Source organism: Oncorhynchus nerka, linkage group LG14 (assembly GCF_034236695.1).
Source record: "Oncorhynchus nerka isolate Pitt River linkage group LG14, Oner_Uvic_2.0, whole genome shotgun sequence".
Taxonomy (NCBI): domain Eukaryota; kingdom Metazoa; phylum Chordata; class Actinopteri; order Salmoniformes; family Salmonidae; genus Oncorhynchus; species Oncorhynchus nerka.
The window spans coordinates 33,504,961-33,526,121 of NC_088409.1; the positions used below are offsets into that span (position 1 = coordinate 33,504,961).

Consider the following 21,161-nt stretch of genomic DNA (forward strand, 5'->3'; position numbering starts at 1 on the left):
CAATATGTATATATGTATATCCTAGCTTCTGGGCCTGAGTAGCAGGCAGTTTACTTTGGGCACGCTTTTCATCCGGATGTAAAAATTTGATCCCCGAGCCACTTAGTTATCACTTTTTCCTTATGGCAAGATGCTCCATCATGCTGGAAAAGGCATTGTTTGTCACCAAACTGTACCTTGATGGTTGAGAGAAGTTGCTATCGGAGGATGTGTTGGTACCATTCTTTATTCATGGATGCGTTCTTAGGCAACATTGTGAGTGAGCCCACTCCCTTGACTGAGAAGCAACCCCACACATGAATGGTCTCAGGATGCTTTGCTGTTGGCATGACTTTACCCCAGTCCTCAGCAGTCCAATCCCTGTACCTTTTGCAGAATATCAGTCTGTCCCTGATGTTTTTCCTGGAGAGAAGTGGCATCTTTGCTGCCCTTCTTGACACCAGGCCATCCTCCAAAAATCTTTGCAGCTGAATCAACTTTAGGAGACAGTCCTGGCACTTGCTGGCCTTTCTTGGGCGCCCTGAAGCCTTCTTCACAACAATTGAACCGCTCTCCTTGAAGTTCTTGATGATCCGATAAATGGTTGATTTAGGTGTAATCTTACTGGCAGCAATATCCTTGTCCGTGAAGCCCTTTTTGTGCAAAGCAATGATGATGGCACGTGTTTCCTTGCAGATAACCATGGTTGACAGAGGAAGAACAATGATTCCAAGCACCACCCTCCTTTTGAAGCTTCCAGTCTGTTATTCAAACTCAATCAGCATGACAGAGTGATCTCCAGCCTTGTCCTCGTCAACACTCACACCTGTGTTAACAAGGGAGTCACTGACATGATGTCAGCTGGTCCTTTTGTGGCAGGGCTGCAATTTATTGCAATTAATCTGATCACCCTTCATAACATTCTGGAGTATATGCAAATTGACATCATACAAACTGAGGCAGCAAATTCATATTTGTGTCATTCTCAAAACCTTTGGCCACGACTGTACGTCTTCGGTCACAATACTGTCACATAGAAATACATTTACGTCTCTCTGAGTAAACAATTGTTATTTCTTGTTCAACTTTAGGCCTATTCTTCTCTAAAATGTATCCATCATTGAAATGAATGTGGCATTTCTGAGATTCTGTGAAAATAGACTGCCACCACCGTGTTCCTATCAGGTGACTGGAAGGGACTACAGATCAGGTGTATGTAGGTTAATGTAAGCGTCAGTGTCCTACTTCTGTCTGTTTTTGATCAAACCAATGACTGTGGAACAAACCAAAAGGTATTGCTCACATCTCTGCTGTCAGTAGAGCCTGCTCACTCCATTTAATATGTATCTTTAGTGTACTGTGCATGAAATTTACAGTAGGTAGTTTGTGCTGTATTTTTTGTCTCTAAGGCATTTAGCCCTCATGTGAAACAGCTAGCCAGGCAGTTCCACCAGGCGGTGTGTTTCTATGTTCACTCTCTGCAGTGAGGGAAAAGGCTTCTGGGCCTGCCTGCCTGTCTCCCTGTCCACCAAGCTCATGTTTTGTAGCAACACGTTTGAAAATCACTTCAAGATGTCCTACGCTAGCACTCATTTGACTTCAGAAGCCTCTGCGTTTGGTTCTCTTGCTCTTTTTTCCCCTCCTTCTTCCTGAGGTAGTAGAGTAAGATATTGACAGATACCCTTGAACACCCCTCTATCCTCCTCTCTCCAGAGCGGCCCAGGGGGGAAGCTGGGAGGAACCGTCTTCCCTCTGCCAACGCTCCTGCTCCACCCCCTCACAGGGCACACTAGGGTGGGGAGAAATATAGAGACAATATCATTACTCATTGCTCCTTGTAAGGGCAGTGTGTGTGTGTGTGTTTGTTTGTGTGTGTGTGTGTGTGTGTGCTTGTGCGTGCGTGTGTGTGTGTATGCATGTGCCTACATGCTTGTGTGCATCCTCTGCTGTTAACCCATTAACTCAATCCAATTCCTGTTAAGATTAAAGTAGAGTTCTCTCTTCCTCTAAACTCATTAACTTCTCATGATCAGTGTACATTCTCCTAGCAGATACCTTGATGCAGACGTAAGCCTGAATGACTGGTGGCGATGCCTTGACTTTTCAGCAGCATCAGCCATGTTTCTGTGCTTCTGTCACGGCCAGCTAATCTGAGAGTGTTAGCCTGCAGGGGTTAGGTCAGCTAATTCACAATCTGAGGATGATGGCTCAACTGAAAGCGTTGGCTTCAAGACTCTGACAGGCGGTCAGCTATTTATCACTCTCCCCTGGTTAATCTAAGAAGCGTTAGCTGCGAGGTACTCTGGTTTTTCTCAATCTAAGATTAGTGCTAATCTGAGAAAATTAGCCGTCTCCGTATTTAGCCATCAGTCATATTTGGCTGAAAATTCCTCCAGCTAGCTGTTATAATCTTGGAACTTCATTATACAGGATTAGTACATAGTTTAACGATGCTATGGCTAGCTAGTTTGTGTGAGTATGAATCCATACAAGATTAGACTGGTCCAAGATCAGTTTGTGCTGTCTTGCCAACTCAAGCATAGGAGTTGCCAAAACACCACTAACAGATCTGCGACCAGGCTAATACTGTATGAGATGGTTGTGGATGTATGAGTCCTGCCAGTGTGAAGCCCCCGAGTGTCAGTCCTGGTGTTTAATCCCACCATCTCCTGTCTCATTGTGAATAACGTTGGTATAATCCAACTGTCGTTAATCCAGCCTTCGTTAGCAAATTAACTTTCCCTCAATAGGCCCGGGAGGATACCTAATGGATTAAATATTGCTGAGATACTAAAATGCAAATGTGGCATGAACAGTATGACCAGTCTCCCCGTTGTTAGGCGAGCTTCCGTCCCGTTGTTAGGAGCGTCGTGTGGCGATGATGACTGGCGGATGTGATGTCACATCGATCATGTTGACGGCTGTTGGAGCGCTCCCATATGTTTCAGGGCTCAGACTAGGTTAGTGCTGCGCAGGGAGGAAAAGGCAATGAACCGTTACTGGGAGCTGGAAAGAGCTGACTGGTAGCTAAAATCAATCCAAAATGGCACTCTGTTCTCTACATAGTGCACTACTTTTGACCAGAGCCCTATGTAGTATAATAGTGCACTTCATAGGGATTAGATGCTGTGGGATGAAATAAGGCATAAGGAGGGTAATGGTAGGGAAGACAACCATGCTTCAGTCTGGTTATTATGTTCTGGGTTCAGCAGGTAAAGCAATAAGGGCTAGAATAAATATAACACACTTTCAGAATATTCATTTAAACTGATTACATTCTACATTTAGTTAGCGAAAGAAGCTCTGCCTCTCTCTTGTTTTGCCTCACATTTTCTCTTACATACTGAGAGTTCAAAACAATTTGGAAAAAGTGTCAAATGTCAAGGTAAATATTGTGTTTAATGATCGGCCCTTTTGAAAGGAGAAGGTTAGGGGAAAGAAACACAATGATCTCTGTTGACCTTTGGAAAGGAGGAAATATCACCTTTCATCTCTGAGCGAATAAGCACTCTTTCTTCTCTCAATTTAGACAGCTCTGCTATTTGGAGGCTCATTATGAGAGGAAGAGTGTGTGTGTGTGTGTGTGTGTGTGTGTGTGTGTGTGTGTGTGTGTGTGTGTGTGTGTGTGTGTGTGTGTGTGTGTGTGTGTGTGTGTGTGTGTGTGTGTGTGTGTGTGTACACGCGTGCGTGCTTGCGCTTGCGTGTGTGTGTGTATGTATGTGTACGTGTGTGGTATGTGTGCCAGCCAGTCTGTTCACTCTACAGAGTCCAGAGAGGCCCATAGAGTCTTGCTCTGACATTTTTGGGAGGTCAGGAAGGGAAGTGGGATGTGGGAGTACTGTGGCAGGTGGGAAAATGAGAGCGAGAGAAACAGAGAGAGAGAGAGAGAGAGAGCGATAGAGACATGGATATAGGGAAGGATGAGGAAGAGGGAGACGGGTGAAGGGTGAGAGATAAGGAGTGAAGGAGAGGGATGGAGAGAAAGAAATTAGAAGGAGTGTGTGAGAGTTGGGCAATAGTGTGAAATCGTAATAGTGGTTAAGGGAGAGGGGTATAGGCAGTGAATCTCAAACCAGCCCCTTGCTCCGAAACTCTGAAGGTGACTTCTAGGGCTGGGAATTGCCAGGGATCTAACGATACAATGTTATCACTATACTTACACTCTTAGAAAAAATACTTCCAAAAGGGTTCTGCAACTGTCCCCATAAGTTAACGCTTTTTGGGTCCAGGTAGAACTATTTTGGGTTCCACCCTCTTTGGAAAGGGTTCAACCTGGAACCAAAAGTGGTTCTTCAATGGGTTCTCCTGAGAACAGGGCTCCGGGCAGCCGAGCGGAAATGGAGGAAAACTCGCCTCCCTGCGGACCTGGCATCCTTTCACTTCCTCCTCTCTACATTTTCCTCTTCTGTCGCTGCTGCTAAAGCCACTTTCTACCACTCTAAATTCCAAGCATCTGCCTCTAACCCTAGGAAGCTCTTTGCCACCTTCTCCTCCCTCCTGAATCCCCCCCCTCCTCCCTCTCTGCAGATGACTTCGTCAACCATTTTGAAAAGAAGGTCGACGACATCCGATCCTCGTTTGCTAAGTCAAACGACACCGCTGGTTCTGCTCACACTGCCCTACCCTGTGCTCTGACCTCTTTCTCCCCTCTCTCTCCAGATGAAATCTCGCGTCTTGTGACGGCCGGCCGCCCAACAACCTGCCCGCTTGACCCTATCCCCTCCTCTCTTCTCCAGACCATTTCCGGAGACCTTCTCCCTTACCTCACCTCGCTCATCAACTCATCCCTGACCGCTGGCTACGTCCCTTCCGTCTTCAAGAGAGCGAGAGTTGCACCCCTTCTGAAAAAACCTACACTCGATCCCTCCGATGTCAACAACTACAGACCAGTATCCCTTCTTTCTTTTCTCTCCAAAACCCTTGAACGTGCCGTCCTTGGCCAGCTCTCCCGCTATCTCTCTCAGAATGACCTTCTTGATCCAAATCAGTCAGGTTTCAAGACTAGTCATTCAACTGAGACTGCTCTTCTCTGTATCACGGAGCGCTCCGCACTGCTAAAGCTAACTCTCTCTCCTCTGCTCTCATCCTTCTAGACCTATCGGCTGCCTTCGATACTGTGAACCATCAGATCCTCCTCTCCACCCTCTCCGAGTTGGGCATCTCCGGCGCGGCCCACGCTTGGATTGCGTCCTACCTGACAGGTCGCTCCTACCAGGTGGCGTGGCGAGAATCCGTCTCCTCACCACGTGCTCTCACCACTGGTGTCCCCAGGGCTCTGTTCTAGGCCCTCTCCTATTCTCGCTATACACCAAGTCACTTGGCTCTGTCATAACCTCACATGGTCTCTCCTATCATTGCTATGCAGACGACACACAATTAATCTTCTCCTTTCCCCCTTCTGATGACCAGGTGGCGAATCGCATCTCTGCATGTCTGGCAGACATATCAGTGTGGATGACGGATCACCACCTCAAGCTGAACCTCGGCAAGACGGAGCTGCTCTTCCTCCCGGGAAGGACTGCCCGTTCCATGATCTCGCCATCACGGTTGACAACTCCACTGTGTCCTCCTCCCAGAGCGCTAAGAACATTGGCGTGATCCTGGACAACACCCTGTCGTTCTCAACTAACATCAAGGCGGTGGCCCGTTCCTGTAGGTTCATGCTCTACAACATCCGCAGAGTACGACCCTGCCTCACACAGGAAGCGGCGCAGGTCCTAATCCAGGCACTTGTCATCTCCCGTCTGGATTACTGCAACTCGCTGTTGGCTGGGCTCCCTGCCTGTGCCATTAAACCCTACAACTCATCCAGAACGCCGCAGCCCGTCTGGTGTTCAACCTTCCCAAGTTCTCTCACGTCACCCCGCTCCTCCGCTCTCTCCACTGGCTTCCAGTTGAAGCTCGCATCCGCTACAAGACCATGGTGCTTGCCTACGGAGCTGTGAGGGGAACGGCACCTCAGTACCTCCAGGCTCTGATCAGGCCCTACACCCAAACAAGGGCACTGCGTTCATCCACCTCTGGCCTGCTCGCCTCCCTACCACTGAGGAAGTACAGTTCCCGCTCAGCCCAGTCAAAACTGTTCGCTGCTCTGGCCCCCCAATGGTGGAACAAACTCCCTCACGACGCCAGGACAGCGGAGTCAATCACCACCTTCCGGAGACACCTGAAACCCCACCTCTTTAAGGAATACCTACCTAAATTTGTCTCCAGTGTAATTTTATATTTACATTGCCCTTACCCAAACGGATTAATCATTTACCTAGTGCATGGAGAATAGTGTTATTTATACATTTCAAAAATAAAGTAGATGCTTTTTCCACATGGAACCGGTAGGTTCGCTAGACCTTATTCTAGGTTTCCTCATGCGTAAAGGGGGTGGAATTATTAGGGAATTAAGTCAAGGTCAGAATACAGTGTATTTGTAGACACACCTCCGCCACACCTTCCGGAGACACCTGAAACCCCACCTCTTTAAGGAATACCTAGGATAGGATAAAGTAATCCTTCTCACCCCCCTTAAAAGATTTAGATGCACTATTGTAAAGTGGCTGCTCCACTGGATGTCATAAGGTGAATGCACCAATTTTTAAGTCGCTCTGGATAAGAGCGTCTGCTAAATGACTTAAATGTAATGTAAATGTAAGAACCCTTTTTGGTTCTAGATACAGTGCCTTCAGAAAGTATTCACACCCCTTGACTTTTTCAACATTTTGTTGTGTTACAACTGAATTTAAAATGGATGAAATTGAGATTTGTTGGTCACTGGCCTACACACAATACCCCATAATTTCAAAGTGGAATGATGTTTATTGAACGTTTTACAAATGAATAAAACATGTTTTGAGTTCATACGTATTCAACTCCTTTGCTATGGAAAGACTAAAAAAGTTCAGGAGTTAACATTTGCTTAACAAGTCACATAATAAGTTGCATGGATTCGCTCTGTGTACAATAATAGTGTTTAACATATAATTTTTTGACAACTACCTCATCTCTGCACCCCACACATACAATTATCTGTAAGGTTCCTCAGTTTAGCAGTGCATTTCAAACACAGATTCAACCACAGAGTTTTTCCAATGCCTCGCAAAGAAGGGCACCTAAAAAGGAGACATTGAATATCTCTATAAGCATGGTGAAGTTATTCATTACTATGGTGTATCAATATACTCAGTCACTACAAATATACAGGCGTCCTTCCTTACTCAGTTGCTGGAGTTGAAGGCCAATGGCAACTTTACATAATTTAATGGCTTTGATAGGAGAAATTTGAGGATGGATCAACAACATTGTAGGTACTCCACAATACTAACCTAATTGACAGAGTGAAAAGAAGGACGCCTGTGCAGAATACAAATATTCCAAAACATGCATCCTGTTTGCAACAAGCACTAAAGTATTACTGCCAAAAATGTTGCAAAGCAATTCACTTTTTGCCGTGAATACAAAGTGTTATGTTTGGGGCAAATCCAATACAGCACATTACTGAGTACCACTCTCCATTTTTTCAAGCATAGTGTTAACTGCTGTTATGGGTATGCTTGTAATCGTTAAGGAACGGGGAGTTTTCAGGATGAAAAAGAAACGGAATGGAGCTAAGCAAATCAAATCAAATTGTATTTGTCACATGTGCCTAATACAACAGACCTTACAGAGAAATGCTTACAAGCCCTTAACCAACAATGCTTTAAGAAGCTTTAAAAGAATAAGTGTTAAGTAAAAAATAGATAAGTAAAAATTTGAAAATAAAAGTAACAAATAATGAATCAGCAGCAGTAAAATAACAAGCGAGGCTTTATACAATGTGCGGGGGCAGCGGTGAGTCGAGGTAGTGACTATGCATACATTATAAACAGAGAGTAGCAGCAGCGTAAAAGAGGAGTCTAGGTAGCCATTTAATTATCTGTTCAGGAGACTTATGGCTTGGGGGGTAGAAGCAGTTAAGAAGCCTTTTGGACCTAGACTTGGTGCTCCGGTACTGCTTGCCATTCGGTAGCGGAGAGAACAGTCTATGACTAGGGTGGCTGGAGTCTCTGACAATTTTTATGGCCTTCCTCTGACACCACCTGGTATAGAGGTCCTGGAAGGCAGGAAGCTTGGCCCCAGTGATGTAATTAATAAAAACTGTTTTGAGTTAATACGTATTCAACCCCTTTGTTATGGCAAGCCTAAATAAGTTCAGGAATAAAAATTAGCTTAACAAGTCACATAATACGTTGCATGGATCCTGACTGGTTGCAGTGATGTAACTTGTTATTGATGGTGCAGCTGTAGAACGTTTTGAGGATCTGAGGACCCATGCCAAATCTTTTCAGTCTCCTGAGGGAGAATAGGCTTTGTCGTGGACCATGATAATTTGTTGATGATGTGGACACCAAGGAACTTGAAGCTCTCAACCTGCTCCACTACAGCCCCGTCAATGAGAATGGGGGCGTGCTCCATCCTCCTTTTCCTGTAGTCCACAATCATCTCCTTTGTCTTGATCACGTTGAGGGAGAGGTTGTTGTCCTGGCACCACACGGCCAGGTCTCAGACCTCCTCCCTATAGGCTGTCTCATCGTTGTCGGTGATCAGGCCTACCACTGTCGTCGTCTGCTTAACTTAATGATGGTGTTGGAGTCGTGTTTGGCCACACAGTCGTGGGTGAACAGGGAATACATGAGGGGACTAAGTACACACCCCTGAGGGGCCCCAGTGTTAAGGACCAGCGTGGCAGACGTGTTGTTGCCTGCTCTTACCACCTGGGGGCGGCCTGTCAGGAAGTCCAGGATCCAGTTGCAGAGGGAGGTGTTTAGTCCTAGAGTCGTGGGCACTATGATGTTGAACGCTGAGCTGTAGTCAACGAACAGCATTTTATTTCACCTTTATTTAACCAGGTAGGCAAGTTGAGAACAAGTTCTCATTTACAACTGCGACCTGGCCAAGATAAAGCATAGCAGTGTGAACAGACAACAACACAGAGTTACACATGGAGTAAACAATAAACAAGTCAATAACACAGTAGGAAAAAAATTGTCTATATAGATTGTGTGTGCAAAAGACATGAGGAGGTAGGCGAATAATTACAATTTAGCAGATTAACACTGGAGTGATAAATGATCAGATGGTCATGTGCAGGTAGAGATACTGGTGTGCAAAAGAACAGAAAAGTAAATAAATAAAAACAGTATGGGGATGAGGTAGGTAAATTGGGTGGGCTATTTACCGATGGACTATGTACAGCTGCAGCGATCGGTTAGCTGCTCAGATAGCAGATGTTTAAAGTTGGTGAGGGAGATAAAAGTCTCCAACTTCAGCAATTTTTGCAATTCGTTCCAGTCACAGGCAGCAGAGAACTGGAAGGAAAGGCGGCCAAATGAGATGTTGGCTTTAGGGATGATCAGTGAGATAGTGACCTGCTGGAGCACGTGCTACGGGTGGGTGTTGCCATCGTGACCAGTGAACTGAGATAAGGTGGAGTTTTGCCTAGCATGGACTTGTAGATGACCTGGAGCCAGTCTGGCGGTGACGAATATGCAGCGAGGGCCAGCCGACTAGAGCATACAGCATACAGGTCGCAGTGGTGGGTGGTATAAGGTGTTTTAGTAACAAAACGGATGGCACTGTGTTAAACTGCATCCAGTTTGCTGAGTAGATTATTGGAAGCTTTTTTGTAGATGACATCGCCGAAGTCGAGGATCGGTAGGATAGTTAGTTTTACTAGGGTAAGTTTGGCGGTGTGAGTGAAGGAGGCTTTGTTGCGAAATAGAAAGCCGACTCTAGATTTGATTTTAGATTGGAGATGTTTGATATAAGTCTGGAAGGAGAGTTTACAGTCTAGCCAGACACCTAGGTACTTATAGATGTCCACATATTCTAGGTCGGAACCATCCAGGGTGGTAATACTAGTCGGGCAAGCGGGTGCAGTCAACGAACGGTTGAAAAGCATGCATTTGGATTTACTAGCGTTTAAGAGCATTTGGAGGCCACGGAAGGAGTGTTGTATGGCATTGAAGCTTGTTTGGAGGTTAGATAGCACAGTGTCCAAGGAAGGGCCAGAAGTATACAGAATGGTGTTGTTTGTGTAGAGGTGGATCAGGGAATCGACCGCAGCAAGAGCAACATCATTGATATATACAGAGAAAAGAGTCAGCCCGAGAATTGAACCCTGTGGCACCCCCATAGAGACTGCCAGAGGACCGGACAACATGCCCTCCAATTTGACACACTAAACTCTGTCTGCAAAGTAGTTGGTGAACCAGGCAAGGCAGTCATTAGAAAATCCGAGGCTACTGAGTCTGCCGATAAGAATATGGTGATTGACAGAGTCGAAAGCCTTGGTCAGGTCGATGAAGACGGCTGCTCAGTACTGTCTTTTATCGATGGCGGTTATGATATCGTTTAGTACCTTGAGCGTGGCTGAGGTGCACCCGTGACCGGCTCGGAAACCAGATTCCACAGCGGAGAAGGTACGGAAGGCACGTGGCAAACAGTATAATTATCACGCCTCTCCATTCTTTTGTATTAAACTGCACAAACTCCAAACATATCGCAGTGCGTGTCGGCAAAGAACTTCGCTCTGAAACCTGCCACCTTGCTGGCTTGGTCAAAGTGGCTATATGATTGTCTAATTAGCCCCTACCTACACCCTCAATCATTTTCACTCCCTCAGTTTTCACATTTGTGCAAACGGCGGATTCGTACATGACCGCGCAAATGGAGGGCCGTGGGGACGGGGGTGATTTGGGATTCAACCAGGGTCTTACTGCAGTGTCCGACCCCTCCTCTGTCTGTGTGTGTAGTTGTTGGTGATTAGATGTTGAGCAGCAGCTGGTGTCTATATTAAACCCTCTAATTATCTCTGAACGACGGCAGCAGCAGGTTAGTCCGACTCGTTTGGATCACAAACACACACATACACACACACACACACACACACACACACACACACACACACACACACACACACACACACACACACACACACACACACACACACACACACACACACACACACACACACAGTCAGATGTAATTATGGAGGATATGTGCTGATTCCCATAACTAACTACTCCTCTGCTCCGGGAAAACATGCCAAACGAACCCAACACCAAACTGTAAATGTCAAAGTCTGAATTATTAATCACTGCAGCAACACATGCTGTTATGACTGCACAATGCTGCATAAATGGACATTTAATGGGAATTTTAGTCAGTCACAAACATGATGGGTGTTTTTGTATACAGGGGGGGAGTTCTTCTGCAGTGAGATCAAAGAATTCTCTAGAACACTCTGAAGATGCAGTCCCATCCATGGATACACTATACTGACATAGTATGTTGCAATTTGGCTGCAGATCACCTCCTCATTTATACAGTACTGTAGTTTCCACATCCTACTGAATGGAGGAATGGATGTATGAAAATCTCTCTCTGGAAATCTGTCAAAAGCTGCTTTGTTGACAGCCCTGCTTGGCTGAAATGGAGTGATAACAAAGGCTGTCTTTCTTCCTCCGTAGCTCTGTCTCTATCTCTGTGAGGCTGTGACCTCCTCTTATCTAACGCCCGATAAGGCACTTTGTCATTCAACAGTTTACCAGCCAGCAAAGGGGACTGAAGAGTTGCTCTCTCTCTCTCCATTGAAGATATTTCCTGAGTGTTGCTTGCTACGTCACTTTGATAACAGCAGAATAAAATATGACATTTACCATACCTCGGTCTTACAAACGAGTGTTTTTAGCTTAATATCCCTTATTTTAGTAAAGATTATGTACGGTCTCAGCAAAGGGCTAGGGATAACCTATTGGCTTCATTAGAAGGACTGGCTGAACAGAGACTAGGGCCTCTGAGATTATATCACTCCCATGCTTTATGATGTCATTTCTGGCCCTGATGAGGATGGGAGAGGAGAGGACTTACCCTTCTGTGTCTTTTATTTATTGTTATTTCACCTTTATTTAACCAGGTAGGCAAGTTGAGAACAAGTTCTCATTTAACAACTGCGACCTGGCCAAGATAAAGCAAAGCAGTGCGACAAAAACAACAACACAGAGTTACACATGGAATAAATAAACATACAGTCAATAATGCAGTAGAAGGCCTCCCGGGTGGCGCAGTGGTTAAGGGCGCTGTACTGCAGCACCAGCTGTGCCATCAGAGTCCCTGGGTTCGCGCCCAGGCTCTGTCGTAACCGGCTCGCCCGGGAGGTCCGTGGAGCGACGCACAATTGGCCTAGCGTCGTCCAGGTTAGGGAGGGCTTGGTCGGTAGGGATGTCCTTGTCTCATCGCACACCAGCGACTCCTGTGGCGGGCCGGTCATAGTGCACGCTAACCAAGGTTGCCAGGTGCACGGTGTACCCTCCGACACATTGGTGCGGCTGGCTTCCGGGTTGGATACGCGCTGTGTTAAGAAGCAGTACGGCTGGTTGGGTTGTGTATCGGAGGACGCATGACTTTCAACCTTTGTCACTTGTAGCGATGAGACAAGATAGTAGCTACTACAACAATTGGATACCACGAAATTGGAGAGAAAAAAGGGGGTAAAATTAAAATAAAATTAAAAAAATTAAAAAATAATGCAATAGAAAAAGTCTATATACAGTTTGTGCAAATGAGGCAGGATAAGGGAGGTAAGGCAATAAATAGGTCATAGTGGCGAAATAATTACAATTTAGCAATTAAACACTGGAGCGATAGATGTACAGAAGATGAGTGTGCAAGTAGAGATACTGGGGTATAAAGGAGCAAAATAAATAACAGTATGGGGATGAGGTAGTTGGATGGGCTATTTACAGATTGGCTATGTACAGGTGCAGTGATCTGTGAGCTGCTCTGACAGCTGGTGCTTAAAGTTAGTGAGGGAGATATGAGTATCTGAGTCATCTGAGCCCAACATTACTTAGAGTTGTATCACAGTTGGACTAAGGATGAATGAATGGCCTGAGATGAATCTCTCTCATGTGATGGCACAGCAGTTTAAACTTTGTTTGTATGGAAACTGGCCAATTAATTAGTCAATCATTGTTCTAAACCTTTCTGACCCTGTGGCAGAGCATGATGTCATCCTAGTGGTATGTTCCAATAACCCCGTCCCTGTTACTCAGTGTTGAGATTCACATCTTGAGAACAGAGATTCTCTCTTAACAGCACTGGATGAGACTGGTGTCAGTCAGATTCTGTGTGGACAGTGATCTGATTGAATAGGACTCTATAAGTCTATAAGGGAGGTACCAATAGTACAGAGAAGGGTTCATATGTTTCTGAGGCATTGCTTTAATATTGCATGTCAATGATAGTCTTGTCACCCAATAGTCTCTCTTGATATTGGCAGTTGTGGCACATTCTTGTTTGATAGTGTTAATCAATGCACTGCTCCTCTGACTGCTGATCTTATCTCACCTGTTGGTGAGTCATTGCCATCTACTGGTCACATGATGCTCTGAGTTCATTTAAAGAAAATGTGTAGTTTTGTCTCGTCGTGTTGTGGTTATTCACAGTACCAATCTGTCCCTTCTGTCTTTTGAACAACAATCACTCGTCAGCAAGGTAGACAGCAGTTAAGACCATATCTAACTTGAAAGGTAGAGTACGCTGTCATTTGACTTTCTGCTGAAAGTGCTCCTAATAATAGGCTTAGGTCTCTTTTCTCTCAGCAGTCTGAAATGCAAAGTTTATTCACCCTTCATTTGAAACCATCTTCCTGCAAATTACTACTCCACTCTCACTTTAGAAATCCATCCAGCCAGTCGACTTGATAAACTCAGCACCACCACCCAGAACCACGTAACGTTCCGTTGTTACAAAGGAGGATCCTCTCTGAAGTCAAACATAGCCCCATATCCCTACACTTCTAGTGAACCTCAACCTCGGTGATCCTCCTCTCTCCTCCTGGTCCATCTGAAGGCAGTATGAAGCAGGGTCATTCCAAGGTCAATCCACTATTAGATGTCTTTCTTTAGCCCTATGGCTCTATAGCTCTCAAACTTCTCCTCTTTGTGGATGATGCTAGCTCAACTACCATCTCTCTGAGAGTTCATCTGTGTTCCTGGAGCCGTTGGTCCGCATCCCAAATGGCACTCTATTCCATATGTAAATTACTACTTCTGAGGGACCAGAAGGTTCTGGTCAAAAGTAGTGCACTATGTAGGGAATAGGGTCCCATTTAGGACACAGCGTTGTACCCAGAGCTGCTCAGTGATGAATAGGATAGGGATTATAGCTCTTCTTCTTTCAATTCAGCCGGCGTTGACTCCGGAGCAGAGTCTTATTCATGTCGCTGGGATTGCAGTTATCAGCCTGAGTGATTTGCATTTTAAAGTCAGCAACAAAGCCACAAAGATTCAGGGTGATTCCTCACTAGCCAACAGACAGACAAGACAGGCCAACTGATGAGCTATTTGTCCATTCCGGCTATTAAGAAATAATTGTGTGAAGACCACATCCCCTTAGGCCCCGAGGCTACAGGTGTTGTTTCATTAATCAGTCTTCAATTAATTGCAACGCTGAGCTGTGGAGGCAATCAGCAGGCTTAACAATAAGCAGTGTTGTGTTTCGTGGTGTTGTGGTGGCTGGATGTGTTATGTCTTGGTGTTTGTGATTGGGTCTCTTCTATTGATCTGTTGTTGCCTGGGCCCAGAGGTGGAGGGAGGGAGGGACACTTCTGGAGGGGAGCCAGGGGTGTGTCACCAGCATCCTAAAACCTGAAGCAGAAGGGGGAGGCAGGTGGAGGAGAGGGGAGATGTGCTATCTGAGTTCAAGAGGAGTATCACTGCACACACACACACTTGTTTTTTTCTATCCTCGTGGACACCAAACATTTATTTCCATTCAAAATCCTATTTTCCCTAACCCGTAACCCAAAGCATAAACCTAACTCCTAACCCTAAACTTAACCCCTAAACTTAAAATAGCCTTTGTCCTCATGGGGATGTGGGAAATGTCCGCATTAGGGAGAATTTTCCTTGTTTTACTATCCTTGTGGGGATGAGGATAGAACAAGACCACACACACACACACACACACACCAAAACAAACAGCTGGACAGAGGAACGCACCAGCTGTGTGGTGGTTTAGTTTGTCTTGTGTAGGATGTGCTGTACCTCATCATAGCTGATGTGAAGTGAATATGGGGTTTCTGCTGTGTTATATGTTTTTGCCCTTGGGGGAACTGTCTCCTTCCTCGGAGAGGTAAATCAGTCAGGGATTCGAATGCTCTGATTGGCCTTATTCTGTTACAAGGGGAGGAGTCTAATATATATTCACTTTGTATATTTGAAATATATAGCTACTCCCTTATTCTCACTGTATAAATACTACAAAATGATTTCACTGTATGAATTCAGCATCACAGTCAGGCAGGCTCTAAGAGGAAATATATTGTGTATGGTGCCCAAGCAGGGCTAAGCCAATTATAGCAGGGAGTGTGATGCAAATGTGATGTTCACTGGCAGTGTGAACACAGTGAGCTGGTTTTAATGGCCTTCCTAATGGCTAGTAGGGCTGTTGCTTTCATCTCATCTGCTTACAAAGTTGGCCAACTGAAGTTGAACTCTAGAATGATCATATCTATGCAAATGTGAAGTCAGCCATTTTAGTCCCTGTCCTTCCCTGTCAGTGAAACATGAATGGCCACCGAGATGCATCAGCCTGTAAGCAAACCATACAAGGTTATACTGCCTCTGTGCTATCTACGCTTGAATACATTGGCTTATGTGTCACTGCCACATTGCTTTACTGCTATTTCATTTGACTTTGTTATTTGCTAAGTTTTTATTACTGAGGAGTTTCCTAATGATATGGACTCGGATGATAATTCCCTCATTTGTACTGTGTGAGGAAGTCCAGCCCAGGGAGTGTGGTGTCTTCTCTCTGTCATCTCAAGGCCCAGAAACATGAATGCATCCTGTTATAAGGCAGAAGTTTGGGCTATTTGCAACTGAAAGCCGTCTCGGTACAAAAGCCCTGTGATCCTAAATGACACGGTGATTCTGGAGCTTGTTTCATTAGACTTCCAAATGAGATGAATTGCCTTGTCACTCTTGAGCGTGAGGAACAGTACACAAAGAAATGCTTAACTTGTCTTAATTCAGTAGCTGTTAACTTACATCAGCAATCTTAATGAGACCCAGGCGGTTTGAAGAGATCTGTAACAAACAATATACACACGGAATATATTCATTTTGGAGGGGAGTTTAGAAGGGGGAAGTTATTGGTGTCTAGTATTTTATAAGAAGCAAGATGATTTAAACTGAAATAACATATTTAGTACCATCCAAAAGGGTTTGAAAAATAGCAAGCGTCACCTACTGCATAGGATATATCAGTACTATAGTATATCAGCAGTATGTAGCTTTTCATGTCTTTGACGATGACACAACAGTCCAACCACTTCACCTCTATTTCCTCTACCACCTGTTGATTGATACTTAACCACATTGTCTTTCCTTGTTGTGACCGATGTGTTTCAGTAATGTTTCTGGGGTGTTATCTGGTGGATGGTTAGGATGCTGGTGTTCAGCTGTCTGATATGGAGAGAGTGTTATTACATTACCCCTCCCCTGATGGATGGGAGGATGGAGGGAGAGAGTGTTATTACATTACCCCTCCCCTGATGGATGGGAGGATGGAGGGAGGGAGGGAGTGTTATTACATTACCCCTCCCCTGATGGATGGGAGGATGGAGGGAGAGGGTGTTATTACATTACCTCTCCCATGATGGGTGGCAGGATGGAGGGAGAGAGTGTTATTACATTACCCCTCCCCTGATGGATGGGAGGATGGAGGGAGAGAGTGTTATTACATTACCCCTCCCCTGATGGATGGGAGGATGGAGGGAGGGAGTGTTATTACATTACCCCTCCCCTGATGGATGGGAGGATGTAGGGAGAGGGTGTTATTACATTACCTCTCCCCTGATGGATGGGAGGATGGAGGGAGAGAGTGTTATTACATTACCCCTCCCCTGATGGATGGGAGGATGTAGGGAGAGGGTGTTATTACATTACCCCTCCCCTGATGGATGGGAGGATGGAGGGAGAGAGTGATTGACGTGCGACCCTGGCCCTGTAACCTGAGAAAGATTAACTCTCTCTCTCTCTCTCTCGCTCTCTCTCTCTCGCTCTCTCTCCCTCTCTCTCTCTCTCTCTCTCTCAGCCCTGAAAGCCTGAAAACAAGGGAATATATACAGACAACACATGAGAGGGAGAGAGAGGGAGAGAGCGAGAGAGAGAGGTAGTGTGAGTGGATGGGAGGAAGGAAGTCATCTGTCAAGATGAGTTATGATGGATGGGAGGGAGTAATGATGATTGGAGGACTTGTAGGGTTGCTGTAGACTCCAGTGGATATCCAGATTGCTTTTCTCCTCTGGGAGCCCAGCTGTGTGAAGGGGGAAAGGAGAGCAGAGCAGAGAGGGATGGATAGCAGTAGTGGTGAATGGTGAAATGCTCAAGGGCTTGCCGTGTCAGCGCGGATGGAGGGATGGAAAGGATGGATGACAGCAGAGAAAAGGACAGGCCAGAGGGCACTGCTACTGTGTTGCTCCCAGTCAGATGAATCTCTCTCTCTGGTCTATCAGCCCCCCGCTGTGTCTCTAGCCCCACTTCCTCTCACTTCCTCTCCCTTTAACCCCCCTTTCATCATCATCATTACACAGGCCCTCAGCCATACCCCTTCTCTCTCTCTCTCCCTCTCCGCTGGTGGTCCTTCTGGTTCCCTGTGTGTGTGTGTGTGTGTGTGTGTGTGTGTGTGTGTGTGTGTGTGTGTGTGTGGCAGGCAGGGTGTCCTGTGTGACCTGAATAATACATGAGCCAGAGCCCTCTTGGATTCTCCACCCACGCACTAGCACCCTCCAACACTGCCAGCATGCCTCCCTCAGTGTGTGTGTGTGTGTGTCCATGCATGTTTCGAATAAAGCATATAGTTAGTTCAGGCAGCTTATTGTTCCTGTCAGTGGATGACTGCATGTCTTGTAGGATATCCTCAGTTGTTATGTTGATATATGTACAATAACAGACAACCAGCTCGCTTGACCCCGATGTCAGCCGCACCAATATGTCGGAAGAAACACTGTTTGATTGACGATCGGAGTCAGCTTGCAGGCGCCGGCCCTGTCACAAGGTGTTAGTTGCTAAGGGAAGCCCCACCGGCCAAACCCTCCCCTACCCCGGATGGTGCTGAACCAATTGTGCGCAGTCGTCCTATGGGGCTCCTGGTCACGGCCGGTTGTGGCACTGCCTGGGATGGAACCGCAGACTTTGGTGGCGGTGCAGTGCTTTTGACCGCTGCGCCACCCAGGACCTCTTTTACCGATTTAATATTGTATTAGGATGCTAAGTGTTTCCTGAATTATATTCTATGATTGCCAGGGTAGAATGCCCATTTGTTAGCCTCGAGATACAACATTGTTAATGTCGATTTCACGCTTTTCTGCCTGTTATCAGGTATGTTAATGAAGAGCCTCCACAACACAATGGACACACTCTGGTTCCTGTGGCAACACGTCAGTCAGGGTCATCCATGAGATGAAGAGAGAGAAAAAGATAGGTAGAGGAGGAGAAAGGGAGGGAGAGAACGAGAGAGAGGTAGAGAGCAAGTCTGATACTAAGAAAGCGAGAGAGTAATATTTCTCTCCCTCTGTGGTTTGTGGTTTGTGGTGTGTTATGTGACAGGGTCATGATGTTGGCGTTTTCACAAATTGAGCTGTCACAGTGGAAGATAATTATTTGACCTCTATACCCTCTCTGAATTACACGCGCACGCACACACACACACACACACACACACACACACACACACACACACACACACACACACACACACACACACACACACAAACCCCTACTTCCATATGAAAAATTGAAGAGACGATATCAGATGAATGTATACTGAATGCAATATGTTGTGAGAGCTAGGGAGAGAGGCTAAACCCTGACAGCACTTAAGGAGTGTCTCCCCATGCATCTCTCCTCTGTGATTGTTGTTGATGCTTCTCATCCAGGGCTAGATTAATGGATGCAGGCTGGCAGGCTGGCAGGGTAAGTGCTGCAGCCTAAGTGTATACTGTACTGTGCTATACAGAGAGAAGAGAGAGAGAGATAGAGGAGAGAAAGACACAATCGATAGTGTTTGATCCCTTCTCTCCCTTTTGCCAGCCCCAGCTCAGCCCCGGCTCAGTGCACGCATGGCCTAACTCAGCTACACTGCTACACTGCTACACTGCTATTGCTAATGCTGCAGACACTGCTGATGCCACAGTCTGCTTCCTCAAACTCCACCGGCCGCACCATCTCTCATCGCTAAACGGGGGCCACCGGTGCTCCAGGATCGCTGACATGGACACAGGAGAACCCCTCAGCCATCTGCTGCATCACAGCCCGTCTCTTAGCACACCTCTCGTCTCAAATCACAAAGCATCATCTCTCTCTGCTCAGCGCCCGGGAGGATTGTGACGCGTCAGTCTGCCACTTCCCCCCCTCCAGTTTCACTCCCCCCTGTGTTGTAGTACAATCTCCTCGTTTCCAACCTGGCTAGCGGGAGAGAGAGGGAGAGACAGAGCAAGGGATAGAGAGGGAGATGTTTTGAGTTTGTTAGCAGGGAAATGAGAGGAGAGTGATTGGTGTTAGTGGTGCGGTGTGTTCCGTCTGCTCTCCAGAGAATCCCAGGTGAGCTGTGTCCTGCTATAAGGTAAGAAGACAAACTGATTACTGATGATTTCTCCTCCTCCCCAAATCCCTAGTTCCCATTCTCCCTTCATCTCTCTCTGCAGGTGTGTGTGTGTGTGTGTGTGTGTGTGTGTGTGTGTGTGGCACTCAGCCGGAATAGTATTCCTCAGACACATCACACACATGCTGTACAGTACGTTAGATATGCATGTTTACCATTTACCATCTAGGGCATGTAGAGAAATAGACGGGGTAGCAGCAGTGCTGTGTGTGGGTGCGTGTATGTGCATCTCTCTGTGTGCGTGTGTGTGTATGTGTGTGGACCATGATGAGCTCACGTGCTAGCTCCACGCAGGCCCACCTGAGACTATCTATGTGTGATAGTGATTAGGGAGGATGTGACGAGGTTATGTAGACGCAGGGGGGAGGGGTTGTGTGTGGAACACGGTGAGCTGACTCTGGAACTCTGGAAAGCCTCATCTGCAGTTTCTATACAGGTTCTTTACGTTGCATTCATTCAGCAAGCACAAACGAGAGCATCTTTAGACTTCTTTCTGCCTCTCTGTCTCTCGCCTCCTCCCTCCCTCCCCCTTCCCTCCCTCCCTCAGTGCTAGAAGGTATGTTTCCATTGTTGTGCTGCGAGGTGCTGATGTTTACCCGTCTGAATGGCTACTCTGTAGTAGTGTTTGCAGCTCACATGTCACACTGGTCTGAGTGTCCGTCGGACCGAGCGATGCCACTCTCCCATCTGTGTTAACGCCTCACAGAACACTACTGAGGCTGAGAGGCTGTGCCTTGGGCTTTTCTGCAGGGCCATACGACACAACATACATTCTTGTCTTTCTAAGGAGATGGGAGAAGATAAATTAACAGGAATGCAGCCGCAGCCCTCCTCCAATGGCTCGATGGTTTAGCCTGGTTGAAGGGCAATAGATATAATAAATATACATTTCAAAAGTATCTATCACCGTTCAACCAGACTAAACCATCGAGCCATGGAGGGGTGCTGCTGCTGCTGCTTTTCTCTTCCCTCTTCTCCTTCGAAAGACCAGAAGAGAACAGGGACTGATTTCAGAAAGAGAATGATGAGGACAAAAAGGGAGGGAAAGCGACGAGGGAAATAAGAGAGGAGTGGATGAGAGAGTCAAGTGGTTAGGAGAGCAAGGAAGAGGGGGAAGAAGGCAGAGAGGCCTAAGGAGGAGTGACTGGTTCTACATGCTTAGAGAAAAGGGGATCCAAAAGGGTTCTTCGGCTGTCCCCATAGAACCCTCATTGGTTTCAAGTAGAACCCTCTGTGGAAAGAGTTCTTCAGGAACCCATAAGGGTTCTACCTGGAACCAAAAGGGTTCTACTTGGAACAAAAATAGTTCTACCTGGAACCAAAAAGTTTCTTCAAAGGGCCTCTGCAGAGAGACAAATGACCATTTTAGGATCCAGAGAGGACATTTCTTTCTAAGAGTGTAGGGCCTAAGTTGAAGTGGTGCTCTTTTGATAGTGAGTTATGAGGAGGCCATTGTCTGGGTTCAAACCTGAGCCCTTTAC

At 46.3% G+C, this 21,161-nt stretch overlaps 1 protein-coding gene across 2 annotated transcripts in view; it reads left to right on the forward strand.

Annotated features, from left to right (window-relative positions):
- LOC115142176 (cyclin-dependent kinase 14) overlaps positions 1 to 21,161 on the forward strand; it is a 315,071-nt gene that overhangs the window by 18,929 nt on the left and 274,981 nt on the right. Inside the window, exon 1 of one of the 2 annotated variants that reach the window (XM_065028010.1) lies at positions 19,494 to 19,641. The exons of the other annotated variant lie outside the window; for it this stretch is intronic. The gene's annotated coding sequence lies outside the window, so the exon portion shown is untranslated. Of the gene's footprint in view, positions 1 to 19,493; positions 19,642 to 21,161 lie in introns of those variants that run through there. 2 annotated transcript variants of the gene reach the window in all.